General features: G+C 34.3%; 1 protein-coding gene across 2 annotated transcripts in view; it reads left to right on the top strand.

Moving 5' to 3' along the window:
* Nucleotides 1–11: 11 nt before the first annotated feature.
* CCDC102B (coiled-coil domain containing 102B) overlaps nucleotides 12–12,641 on the top strand; it is a 134,115-nt gene continuing 121,485 nt past the window's right edge. For both annotated transcript variants that reach the window (XM_030943222.1, XM_030943221.1), the window contains exon 1: nucleotides 12–112. The gene's annotated coding sequence lies outside the window, so the exon portion shown is untranslated. The remainder of the gene's footprint in view (nucleotides 113–12,641) is intronic.

Below are 12,641 nucleotides of genomic sequence, written 5' to 3'. Positions count from 1 at the left end.
CAATTGGCCAAGTCCCAGTACAGTGCAGATGAGAAAAGGATGCAGGAAATTCTGTTGTTTACACATGTGTCTGTTACACTGAGAAGCAAGAGGAGCCCAGCAAACTCAGAAGGTAAGGGGGTCTCAAGCTTGTGAGTTTAATGTTTAATTTCTATAAATCTCTTCAGGGGCAAAGTATGAGTTACTCTTATGCTGATGGTAAGGAGAAAAACAGTGTGAACTGCCCAGCAAAAGTACTGAAGATCAGAAAACAGTATTTGAAATATGTGGCTAAGTTATATCTAACTGTTTTTTGCTACTATCATGTAGCATTACTTCGAACATCCCATTGAACATAACTTGTTTTTCAAGTGTAGCAGAATGCTTGCTTACTATAACCAGGTAAGTTTTTAAAATTTTCTAAGTGACAGTTTGTTGAAGTTTGAAGTTTGATTACAAGTTTGTTACAGTTTGAATTTTGATTAGAAACTAATATAAATGCAGAAGTTTCACAGATTATGCAGTTTTACTACTGAAAACCTTTTTAAAATTACTTTGTGAAATGCATATGCAATGGCATAAACTAATGAAACTTTGGTACCTTTTAATGGGGGTGATATTATGTACATAAGGGTCATGATAATATTATTATGAGTTTGCAGAAGCTTGTACTGCTTTTTTTTTGTTGGAAAGCAGTGTTTTCACAGTGTTTCTGTTTTCATAAGTTATGCAACTCAATAATGAGTTGTATAATCCTAACTTCCTTCAGGAAATATCCGAAGATGGGATAAGAAAAATGCATTCGTAGCTGTATGCTATTATTCTAATGCAATGAAATATATTTTTTGATACTATGATTTGTTGATGCTGGACAAATATATTCAGTCTGTCATTATTTTAAAGGCAAGCATCAGAGATGGTGTGAGACACTGTGGATGATCCTTCAGCAATGAGAACCAAGGGTCAAATTCCAAAAGCAATGTTCATAAGCTTAATAAGCAGATATAGCAAATAGTACCAGATAGCTGCATTTTGTTTGTATTAGTTCTTACTGATTCTTTCAAACATTTTATGAAGCAGACTCTGCTATAAATAATCCTCTAGCTAGAGTCCTAGTTTTTAGTTTAGAATTCTTGTGTTGTTAGAAAAGTTACTTTTGTGTTTCTGAATGCAGTTCTTTGCATAAAATAATGAAGATAAATGAATTTCCAAAATATATTAGGTATCATGAATAGAACTAGTCATATCACTTCCAGAGACATTACAAAACATTGAAATTGAAAGATGTGAAATTATATGTCTGAGGGTGTTTTTTTGTGTATTTGCATGTAGCCAGCTTTGAATTGAGGCTGCTCTGTCACCTTAAGTATAAAACACTAATGGTAACCTCAGGTAAACCTGTAAAATAAATCACTTGAAAATGAATGCATGAAAGGAGCTGTTAATGAACAGGCTTAAATTACTGTTGTGTACTTCAACACAGATAGATAGATATTGGACAGACAGGTAGATATTGGAATAATTTGAAGTGTACGAATTTGATATTCATGTAATCATAGATTCCTAGAAAGGTTTGGGTTGGAAAGGACCTTAAAGATCATCTAGTCCCAGTCTCACCCCCCAGTATAGCAGGTTGCTTAAAGCTCCCTCTAACCTGGCCTTGAACACTTCTGGAGATGGGACAACCACAACTTCTTGGGGAAGCCTGTTCCAATGACTCAGCTAATCTGTTCACTCCTATTCTCTTTCTAGTCCATACAATGATCTTTAATTTACTGGTTAATTATAAAAATGATCCTTCCTGAACAGCTTGATTCTCTGCTCATGCTAATTAAGTCATCTAGGTCTGATTTATACTGCGTTAAATAAGACTGGGTTTTTACCAAGCCCATTCTTATTTAATGTCAATCACATTACTGGAGGAATACCAGGGAAGAATTTTCATGAAAGCTCCTATTGTTTTGAATATTTTTTATATGTATTTTCAGTTGACTTGGATGTTTCTCCGTAAGTTTTGTAGGTGTCCATTTTTGCAAAAGTGTGCCTACTTCCCTTCTACCATGCTGAGTAGTCACCAATTATTCAAATAATTTATTCTCTTTTAGTGGGACTACATATCGGCCTAGAGCAAGTGGGCACTAAGAGACTATACATGCTTCTCTATGTGTTTAAGTGACATCTAGGATACAACAGATGACACTTAGTGATTTATTTTATTTGATCACTCTAGTAACTGTGGAATCCAGGTAAAAGTCACAATGTGGATTACTCTTTTGTTCATTTCCCTCAAGGATGATTTAATGGAACTGGGATCATCATGGGATAATATCTTACAGCATTAAATCACACAAAATCAAAGTCCTTGAGCTATTGAAGGACATGAGATGGTGTTAAAATACTAAACTGGTTAGGGAAAAATAAGAAAAATTACATATAAATGTCCAAGTAGCAATCTTTTTGTAAGGAACGTTCTTAAAAGCATTAATTATACAAGATATGGCTTCTAAAACTGTTCTGATGAAACCAAAAACCTCTCTGCACAAGAGAATTGTCAATTCTGATACAATTATATCAGAGTAGTTGAACCAGCCAAAGGCATGTGCTCTGACCCAGAGAAAACAAAATATTCATGAGTGTTCTTACTTGTCTGCTTATGTGGGTGGGAAAATCACTTGTTTCTAGACTGAGTAGTGTTTTGAAGAAAAATTGTTTTGTGTCCTAATAAGATCTGGAATATTTTATGTCTTGGTCTGAAACAAATCATCAGATATTTGTGATTAATTTTCCCTACTCCCAGTGTTATGAAATTTCCTTTAAAAGTAGGTCATGTTTTGAATAGGAAAGCATCATAAATGACTTCAACTTGAACAAGACAATTCTTGATTCTCATATCATAAAGCATATGGTTTTAAGATACTGTTAAGGGTTTTAAACTCCGAAGAATTTCTCAAGAGTATAAGCAGAGATTAGAAACTTAACTTTTTCAGGGAAATGCCATTACATCTACACATTTTATTGAAAATAAAATAAAAGAAAGAAAAGACAAAAAAAGCCACGCCAGAAAAACCCCCAAAACAAAACATGACCCCCTCAACTCAGTGGGATAAAAAAGCCTGTAAATGAAAGTGAAGCTATCCAGTTCAAGGTCACTTTCCAAATGAGTAACATAGAAGAAAATAGAATTGAAGTACAGACTCTAAAAAATAAATTTGTGATGATTTTGTCTAAATAATGAAGCTTCTCTATACATTTAAATGATCTCTACTGTTTGGATGAACATGTTTTAGCATTGCATCTGACCTAATTATTGTTCAGTAAAGTGCTTTTCATTATGGTTAGTCTGTCTTCAGTTTCCTTTTTTTTACTTTTGAGGCTGAAAGAAACCCAGCTGACCTGACCTGTAGCCTAATCTAAAAATGTGCTAAAAATCCCACAGAAATCCTCAGTTGTGTTTGGGAGTAGTTGGGCCTCCTCAACTATACTCAATATGAAGCTACAGTGATTCTCACAAGGAGGTGGATTTGGCTTTTGAACATAAGTAAATGAAACATGAAACAGTAGAATGCTAATACTATCAATAGCTGGGAAAGGAATTTAACCCTTGAGAATTCAACATGGTACAATGGTCTTTTGTTTTAATTGCGTGCTATAAGCCTATTTGTAGCCTATTTGCAATTATTTATATTTCACACAGCCTAAATTGTTTAACTAATACCCTGAATGAAAATCACCAACTTGAAGCAGAGATGTTTTTAGTTTCCTTGTCTTCTTTGACTTTTAAGCTTACAGCTGGCTTTAATGCTTGTAAAGACTTCTAAGACCAGTTATGACTTACATACTCAAAGGCAGATCTAAGCTTGTAGATGATGTATACCTTGGGTATTATTTCCCTACATTTCTGTAGTCTTCCCTCTTTCTGAAAAATTCAGAGGAAATCCATGCAAGACAGTGCATGTGTGCACTGGCTGAGCTCATATCCAGTGACACTGACAACTCGGATTGAGCTGAGTCTTTTGAGATTCTCTATTGTGAATAGTCCTTTCTATTGTGACTGACTACTGGCTCTTTTGTAACTAAGCTGAGTGGTGTAAGAAGTTAGCTGCTTATCCTACTTGTTCCCAGTAAAGGGAATGACCTTGTTGGCACTGCAACTCATTTCAGTGTAGGTTCAGTGTAGGTTAGTGTTTGTCACACTAAACACTCCCTGAAACTAACTTACTATGCTTTCTGTGTAAACAGAAGGAAGAAGACTCATGCACTCAGTTATTTTAGTCTTAGCTGTGGAACCACTGAAAAACAAACCAAACAAAAAAACCCCCAAAACAAGAGATACCATTTTAATGTGATTACAGCAAATTTCATTGTGCCTGCAGAACAAGATGCCTATAGGTGTTTCTGTAAATCACAGGAAGAGCTCACTCGTATCTTCAGCTATAAACATTAAAAAAAGATAGTGTTTCAGTATAGTGAACTAGTATTAACTAATGTGAACCCTATTCTTCTGAAGCAATTACTTGTTTCAAGTTTGAACAAAAGGTTACTATTGTTCTAAAGAAATCTCTCTATGCTATTCAGAAGATACGTATTAGACCAGATGTTTAACTGATATGAATTATTTTGTATGGATTAACCATTGCCTTATTTTAAATACACCCTGAATCTGTTCTCAATTGAAGTTATTGTTAATATGCTGATTCATAATCTGTTTTTCCTAATACTCATTCAGACAATGTATTCCATGGAGATTACTGATCTTCACATAGAATCACTGAGATTGGATTAGAATTTAGGGGACTTGGCTGCTTGTTTAACTCAGCAGTTTACACTAGGTTTTGTAAACCTGATCTAAAACTTTGAGAGTTCATACTTATCCTAACTACCTAGGAAGTTTATTTTGTCTCTTTTTTTCATTAATCATATCCTAGTAAAACATGATAATTAAATCTCAAAAGGGAGCTAGCCAAGCAAACTGTCTCAAATGCCACAGCTACCAAATCTAGTTGGGTTATGATTGGTTTAGCTTCTACTTAGTTTTTTTTTGAGACTATCTGGGAAAGTTGTTGGTGTCACACACAGTCCCTTCCTTCCCTGCATAATCTGATTATAAAATATGTTTTTTCAAGTGTAGTGGCTGAGAATCAATACTAGAGACTTGAATGTACAAAAGATATGGGTGAAATGTTATGAAAGTGTGTAACCAAACAAAACATTCTTGGGGAAATGAAGTTACTGTAAATTATATTTAAAGCAGTACTTCAGAGCTTCTTTTGGCCTTATGGGTAGTACATGACAACATCTCTATGTACAAATATTTATGTTACCCATGTTTAACCCTAAGGATTTGAATACAACTTCAAAGATGTGAAGAAAGATCAGCTTGTTGCTGTAAAAGACTTTGAAAGATATTGCAATGATATCTAATCACTTGCATTACCCAGTAGACCTAGATCAGAGTATATAATTTTGGTTCTCATCTGAAGAAATAGTATCCAAACTGTTTAAAGTTTATTAAAATTGGCAGCCAAAAAAAAAAAAAGAAAGAGTAATATTTGTTTAGTCTTTAAATTTATTGTAATCTGTGACTACCTTCCAAGCTGTCTTTTTATGAATGCATATGTTTATAGTATGTATATGTAGTATGTACACTATGTATATAATCTGTATAATATTAAACAAGATATATTGTATGCATGTGTTTAAAAAAACAATTGAAACGCTGAATAGGATTTTACTTTAAAATGGATATTTTGATATGGAGAGAAAATGGTAAAAAGAAAAAAGGAAAAACTGTACATAGGACCACAGTGAAGTGGACCACATCCTTTTTTTTTGGTGCATCCTTTTTCAGAGAGAATTACAGCATTTCATTTTGAGCAAGCTTTAAGAACACCCACCCCCCCCCCCGCCAGCAACAATAATGCAAAATATGCTATGAAAGAAGTCTTGTCCTAAATTACTGCTTTTAATTATTGACGCCTTTTGTATTAGTGTAACTTAATAGAACAAATTCACTTTACCTAGGGGTGTTTTATTCTGTGGAAAGAAGTAACCACTCAGTTTTTAAAAGATTTGAGCCTTGTCAGCTATACCAGTCCTGTGGTCAAATTCTCCTATTGGCATGGAAATTTTCATTCTATTTTACAGAAGCAATTCACACACTGAGAGAAATATATAATACCTCATGTTTAGATGAAACATGGTATAGGCAATCATTTCAATAAAAGCATCAGTCCAAATATAAAATTTTTTTGAAACTCCATGAAGAAGTAAATGTTTCTTGCAAGACACTAATTGTTGCTGTTACCAGCATATTTTTTCTGGATTGTTTCTCCTGGTGCTTAGAACTGACCTTCAGTCTGGGAAGTATCTGGGAGTGCTTGATTATCTTGTTCACCCCTTTCTATCATACACATATTCTCATATTTGCAGTTTCTGTTGGCAGAATAGATTTGGGGGATAAAGCCTTTTTTCTTCTTTTCTATGTTCATTACAGCTGGTTCCTGACAAGAGTGCAGAATTGCTGCTTGTAAAGCAGTTCGATGTTGTCACAAAAGGGGCTTATTTCCTGTGAATCTTTCCTACTTACATGGTGTTTTGTGACCCATTTGGCTAATAGTTACATATTCTGAGATTCACAATTTGTGATCTTAATTTTTTCTTATTTCCTGGATATCATGGCAACATTGTTACAACTGGGAGGAATGGGCTTCTAGAGCTCTTCAGAATTCACACTGCTCAGAGAATCATGTTAGGGGGGACTTTTGAGATCATCCCCCTTGCTCAGAGTATCATATTTAGGACTTCTACATGGCATGCCTTTCTTTCACAAGAATTTCTGTCACACTAGAGATTTAATTTTCTCTAAAATGAGTGGGACAACTTACACCTGGAATTGTAAATCTTACTTCAAAGGATTGAAATAGGTTGTGGAAAAGGATAGCAAATGAGGACAAACTGGCAACATGAGTGGCATGGCCAGCCTGAGGGCCACTTAGGGTTACTTCATGTTTTGTTGGTTTTTTTAAAGATATAAATTATATATATGCAATTTTACCCTACATGCATTCAAGTGAATTATTAAAAGCTTCAGGAGAAGCAAACTACTATTAATAATAGAAAGGATTCCTCCTCTGGAGTCAGAGAATTTTGGTTATCACAGTGGATACTGGAATATCAAGAAGTAGTATACTTAATCCTGTTACATAGTGTAAAATACTTATTTCAGCATTATGATGATTGCTATATTTTCCTTCGGTTTCTGGATAGTCTACTAAAATAGAAAAATGTTTAAGCCATTTCTGAGTCCTCCTTTCACTTACTGCTTCCTCTTAAGGTTATAGTGGTTTATTGTCTTGCGGTGACTATCTTTGCTGCCCATCCTTTACCTCTTCTCCAGGGAATTTAGCTATACATGCACAACTAATATAATGATACACTTCCTGGTGGTTCTTCAGAACCGCCTTGTCTGTCACAATGTTTTGTATCATAGTAAAATGCATTTTTTCCTGAAGAACTACTATTTTCCTAAAGTTGCTTTCTAGTTTTTAACTTTTTAGGCCTGATAGAGTAACTGGCAAACTTTGTTTATGGCTTTTTTAATAGAATATGAAGTTGAAACTTGAGTCTCTGTTTTGCCTTCTCTCTGTCATATTATTCCATCTCATGATCTAGTGTTGATCAACTCAGAAGTAGGATCAGACTCCAGTTTTACATAGATTCTACTATGAAGGACTTACTTACATTTGGTCCTATACCTTTCTGCCTCTGGAATTTTTTAGTGTCTCCTGAGATTAAATTTAATAATTTGTTTTCAAGGCAAAGGTGTCTATAGGATAAAGAAATAATGAGAAAAATTGTGATATTCTGTGTTCCCAATATTATAAATTTGGTCAGACCTATAAGAAATGTGGAACACTATTTAGCACTTCTCTCTTTACTGTTTCCTCTCAAACCTCTCAAATATTTTCAGTTTATGTTCTTTAGTTCTCTCTTTTTTAAAATTTTTGGTAAAGAATTTGAGCTTTTATCCTGTCTGTTAAGAACTTTGACAATTAAAGAACTTGGAAACTAAGATTTAGGCCTGACATTGTCTCTTGCACTTAAATTATTCAGGTGGATGTTATGTTGTAGAAAGAAAATGAGGTTGCATTATTTCAGCCTTATATATCAGGACATGTGATTTCATTTTATCTGCCACTGTGATTTCATTTTATCTCAAAGAGACACCTAACACACCATCCAAATAGAAGTCTTAAGAAGACCATTTTTTTCAGGCATTTTTAAGATTTCCCAATTGCACAAAAAAGTGCAAAACAACAACAACAACCACCCCTCAATGAAACAAAACCTGATAAACCCCAGAAAACTTCTTTTTGTGAAGTTAAAACCAAAAATTTATACTTTTTCATAGCTTAACTGGTTTTAGTTACTGGACATGAGAAGGAAATAAAACAGGTTTTGGAAATAAATTAGATCATTATTGACATTTTTATATTAACAGGAAACAAGAGAAGTATGAATAGGAGGGAAAAATTATCATGTAACTCCTAATAGGAAGTAAACAATTAGCATTATTTGTCTCTTCAGGCCATTTTTTGGCTGATTTTTAGTTATGACACATGTAATGGATACAATGTTTGGAAACAATATAGCTTAAATATTTACCATATGATTTAATATTGTAAATATATATTTTTTATAGCTGTGGGAAAAAAAATAAACAGAATAATTTTTGGCTGTGCATTAGAAAGTCCTGAAAGCACTATCTTTTAATTTCATGAAGTAGGACAATCTGTATATTATGTCATGGTCTGTTTGGATCTTTCAAATTTACAGCACAGTGTACTTTGTAAATTAAACTTTATTTATGAACTTATGAGCTCATTAAAAAAAAAAATAATTTAAAAGACCTCTGTGTAAAACACCACCAAAACATAAAGACATCAAACAATGGTGGAATCATCTTTGTACAGACTAGTCCAACAGATGAACTCACAAATTCATTATTTCCCTAATTCACAAGCTCTCTTATTTACAAGTTCTCTAAATTGTATTTTTTCCATGAACAAACTAGTTACCAAGCTGTCAATGCCAGTGCTCATTCTTTCTCCTCTATTGAGGAATGAATGCCTCCATACCACACTGGAAAGCACAAGGGCCTAATTAGTCAGCCTGCTGCTGGATCTGCTACAAAAACACTGGGGATAAGCTTAGGCATTTACACTTTCCAGCTCAGAAGTTTGGTCTGTAGCACTCCCATTTGAAGATGCAGAAGTTGTTGGCTGCAGGTAATATCCACCCTATCTCTTCCTATCCACTGAGTTCTATGTACAGGCTGCTCTCCCGTTGACTACTCATATTGGCACTGCTCTCAGCATATGTCAGACTTTAGGATTGGCTGTATGTTCATTATTGTCATATTTTTACTTCTCTTTCCTCTAAGAGTTTTACAAGTCATTTTTTTATCCTAGCTTCAGTGTCTTGTAATGTCAAGAAATTTATTTGGTAGGATTTTAGTTTCAATTTAATTCAGTTCATATACCAAGTTCACCTGACAGATTTTGAATAATATCTCTAACTTCCATGTCCTTTTGGTCAATGACTTTGTAGCTACCATCATAGAGATGGTCACTGTAATCTGTACAGGTTTCGTTCCTTGCAGGAGTGCATACATTGGTTATGTTCAATGTATCTTCATTGTAATTAATTCTGTAATTAGTTATAATCACAGGCTCTTGTTTGTAATGGAACTGCATTAAGTGAAGGGCACTTAAGTAAGAAGTAGGCTGGATTGGTTCTTAAGATACACAGCCATGAGCAATGGTAGCTTTATTTTGTCCATTTACATGGATTTGCACAGTGACTATTAGGAATGTTTATGGAATGATTGCTGTGTATTTTCTCATTGTGTATACATGCTGTGAGTATTCTGGACCATTAGTACATGATTCGTTTCCTTACATGCCTGCAGTACCCCTTTCACCCGGTTGTTCTCACAACCATGTACAGCTTCATATCCAGTGTTAACTACATGTAGGTAATTTCAGGTTAACTTTGAATCTTAGTGGTTATGTAACATTATCACCCATTATGTCCTTGTGATGCTGCAGATGGAATTCCTTATGTATCTAGTTTAAAGGTTGGTTTATAATGGATCTGCAATACCTAAGTTATTCCAAAATGCAGTATCTGTTATACATAAGTTCTGGGTATATGTTCCAATTATCAGTGTTGCCATGGTGATGCAGGATGGTCGTACTTTCTGCAAGAGAAAATACTCGGGTCTTGGACATAATCCAAACCTCAGTTGTTTTTAATTTTTTCCCTTTTTCATTGTAAAAGGAGAGGCACATGGATAACCCCTGAGTTGTATGTTTAACTGCAACCTCGTTATATGGATTTCAGAAGGGTTTTATTTCTATTTTAACAGGATTTTGGGCAGCTACTGATATGAATTCCTTATCTGTCGTTCTTCTTCTGGGAGTTTGTCACTTGTGTAGCCAACTTATAAGTTCTCACAGACATGATTCCCATGCAGTATTAATAGATCCATTCTTGTGTATTTTCTGGTTTACAAGTTTATTCCATTGTTCTATTGTCCCACTATTTGGAGGCTGATGCAGTAGCTGGAAAATCCATTGTACAAGATTTGACCTAAACCAAGCTTGTCCTACTTTATTCTTAAAATGTTATTGATGCTAAGATTATATTTCTCTGAATAAGGGAGAAGTACCAAACCACTGGCTTAAGGCCGTTGTGAGACCAGTGATAGCTTAGGCAGGGAATATATTCGGAGCACCACTATTTCTCCTCCTGTAAGGATTCCTTTCCACCCTCCAGGTGTTTGTTGTAATACACATGAGAAATTTCCCAGATTAGTTTACCTTCCATGAAGTTGGTAGAATATTGGTGATGTGCTGTACCATTGTTTTAAAAAAATGAAATAAATTTACAATTTGTTTCACCAGAACTTTCACGAATCCTCTTTTTTGACATCCTCTCTTATTGCCTGTTGAAATAAATTCTATGTCCTTGTGTGTCTAAACCACTCCTGTAACCAAGCTGAGTATTGCCTCAGATTTTTGTGCTATATTTTTTCTAACCAAATTATCAATGTCCTGGCTGCATGTTGCCAGGATGTTTAGAGTTTTGGAAACTAGATACAATTTTTTATGGATAATTTTTTAGACAGAACTATATCATGAATCACTTTCCAGTGTGATGTTTTATTCACCACACATTTCAATAATTTACTTGGCAATATTTTTTCATCTAGCCACTAGGTGGGACCCCTAAGGGTTATTAATAAAAAACAACTTTAGAACAGGAACAGACACACAAAATTTGATCTCCTTTTCTTGAGTTGATAGCTTGGTAGTTAGCAGCCCTTAGTAAACAGGCAAATTTTCAGGGAGTGAGATAAATCACTTCCTATATTCTTCCCACAATGACCACATCACCTCTGCCCATTTCCTTAAAGCCTTCTCTCTTTGTCAGGGTCTGTTGATGGATGAACTGCAGCAATACCATGGAAAGTTCTGGCTTTCCAGTAGCACTTACAAAAGAACACGTGGTGTTCTATGATTCATTTTGTCCTATTCAATTTATAGATTAGACAAAAGAAAATTAACTGGTTTAATCTAAAGAATACCATAAAAAAGTTTGGCTGAGGTCATAATAATTAAGAGACGTAACTAAAGATTAATTCATGCAGTTAGAAAAAGGATGTTGAAATTGTATCCTCAAGCACTGCCCTAGCTACTGAACTGACTGAAAAAGCTGAGTTCAGTGAGCAGGTATTAACATGAGGAAAGTACAATAATTCTTTTCTCTCCTGGTGATTTTTTTTAACGGTGCCACCAAGGGTGAATATACTGCTGTTTACCTAAAACAATAGGTGGCAAAAATAAATCAAGAGCTCTTCTCTTACTGGTGTTCAGGATCATTAGGTAAATAGAAGAGGTTGCAGTATAATTAAATATCTTTCAGACCCGTGTTCTTTGCAATGCTCACCAAATGTCTTTTTTTCCTCTGAGAACTATCATCACTCTGTTCTCACTCTATCATCACGCCTCACTCACATGACACAATGAATGTTGCTTCATATATTTTGTTCATGCTTATTTTAAATTATTCCATTAAGAAAAACACCTTTAAAGGGATGTTTTGTTCCTTCTTATCACTCAGCTGTTAAAAGTGGAATGATCAGAAGGCTTCACTGATCAGAAAACCCCCATTTTCACCAATTCTCTAAGTTTATTTTATCTTTCCATCCAATTATCTTTTATCTAGTAATTATATAAACTGAGCTCCATATGCTGTGCTAGCAAGTCTGTTGCTGCAAACTCAAGTAGTGACTTTAAAACTAACTCCACACAGTATTATTTTGTCCATTTTAGACTTGTGATATTTCTGATGTTAAGAAATTTATGTCTAACATTAGCATGGATGTTTCTTCTTGAATTATCTTTAACATACAAGTTAAAAATTATTCTTGTTCCCCCTGGAACATATATAATATATAGATATTTTATAGATGAGAGTTTTCAGAGATCAATGTACATATATGATGTTTTCTATGAGGCGGTCATATACCAGAGAAAAGAATTATTATTTTTTAAATACCATTATAATTATAGAGATGATTAAAGATTCAATATCAA

Source organism: Camarhynchus parvulus, chromosome 2 (assembly GCF_901933205.1).
Source record: "Camarhynchus parvulus chromosome 2, STF_HiC, whole genome shotgun sequence".
Taxonomy (NCBI): Eukaryota; Metazoa; Chordata; class Aves; order Passeriformes; family Thraupidae; genus Camarhynchus; species Camarhynchus parvulus.
The sequence above is the reverse complement of the archived record's forward strand: the minus strand, read 5'-3'. Positions and strand labels throughout refer to the sequence as shown.